We start from the raw sequence: 1,144 nt of genomic DNA on the forward strand, positions 1-1,144 counted from the left end.
AGTTTGCATCACGCCTCCCTGTCTTTCACCCTCTGGCCTTCTTCCCCAGACTTGAGGCCCTCTCCTTGCTTCTCTCCACAGATCTAGGTCCACTCCTTTTCCACCACCCTTTCCTGCTGCTTCTTGCAAAACACACATGGAGATGCACACGTGGCATCTTGTGTATATCCCTTCATTTTTAAAAAACTTTTATTTGTGTTTTTTTTTTTGCAGCATTTATTCCCAGGCGGTAAGTTTTTGTTTCTTCAGTTTCTTCTGGGATATCTTTTTCTTCTGTGAAACCTCCTCTTCTGGTTTAGGAACAATCTGTGCTTTTTCAGTAGGGATCATCTCATCGTGGCAGGGAGAGCTCATGTATGGGTTGATCTGACCATGAGCTAAGTTCTGTGCCGCATCTTGGGGGCTTCGTTCACCTGGATGTGCTCAATGACCAGAGAATCTACATCTAAGCCCTTAAGGTCAGCACTACTCTCTGCATTTCTGAGCATGTGCAGTAAAAATTCAGCGCTCATTTTGGGCCACCAACCCTGCGTCCAGCCCCACTCTTTGGCCTGGGCCCACCTACCAACTCCGCCACTGTAATGACGGAATGGCATACATTGCTCTGTAAAGTGGCATCCTTCAGATAATTTGGTGGCTTTTTGGATATGCATACCCTTAATAGGCTGGGAAGTTTCATGACTGTTCTTAAAGTGAACACGAAGATTTGAACCTCTTGATTTGCATGATTTTGTGGGGTTTTCTGCATCTAGTGAATAGCAAACCATGTTTAGAGGTCACTTCAGGCCGCTTACCAGAAAAGCTATCCCTTCATGTTAATCCTTTACTTCCTGACTTAATTTTTCTCTATTTTGTTTCTTCACGTCTTTCCAGCATTTACCTCTGCAGCTCAGTAAAGTGCCTCCTGGTCTGTCCTTGTCTCTCTTTGCCTTGGTCCCTGTGTCATGAGTGCCGTCCCGTCTCCTCCATGGGACTGGTCCCCACCTTTAGGAAGGGTATCTCCTCCTGCCTCTGGATTTTCCCTCGGCCCCCGAACACAGGTGGTCACCTCAGGAGTCCCTGACCTACACATCATCTGAAGACCCTCCACGTCAGTGAATTATTTCTTAAATTCCTATTTAAGGTCTTGCTCTAATTCTGGATA

General features: G+C 46.2%; 1 pseudogene across 1 annotated transcript; it reads right to left on the reverse strand.

The window, feature by feature from the left end:
* Positions 1-206: 206 nt before the first annotated feature.
* Positions 207-767, reverse strand: LOC309968129 (large ribosomal subunit protein uL22-like; annotated as a pseudogene). The gene has a single exon. The product of its transcript is annotated as a large ribosomal subunit protein uL22-like (transcript).
* Between the last annotated feature and the right edge of the window lie 377 nt (positions 768-1,144).

This window comes from Leucopleurus acutus (assembly GCF_964270905.1).
Source record: "Leucopleurus acutus genome assembly, chromosome: 11".
Lineage (NCBI taxonomy): Eukaryota > Metazoa > Chordata > Mammalia > Artiodactyla > Delphinidae > Leucopleurus > Leucopleurus acutus.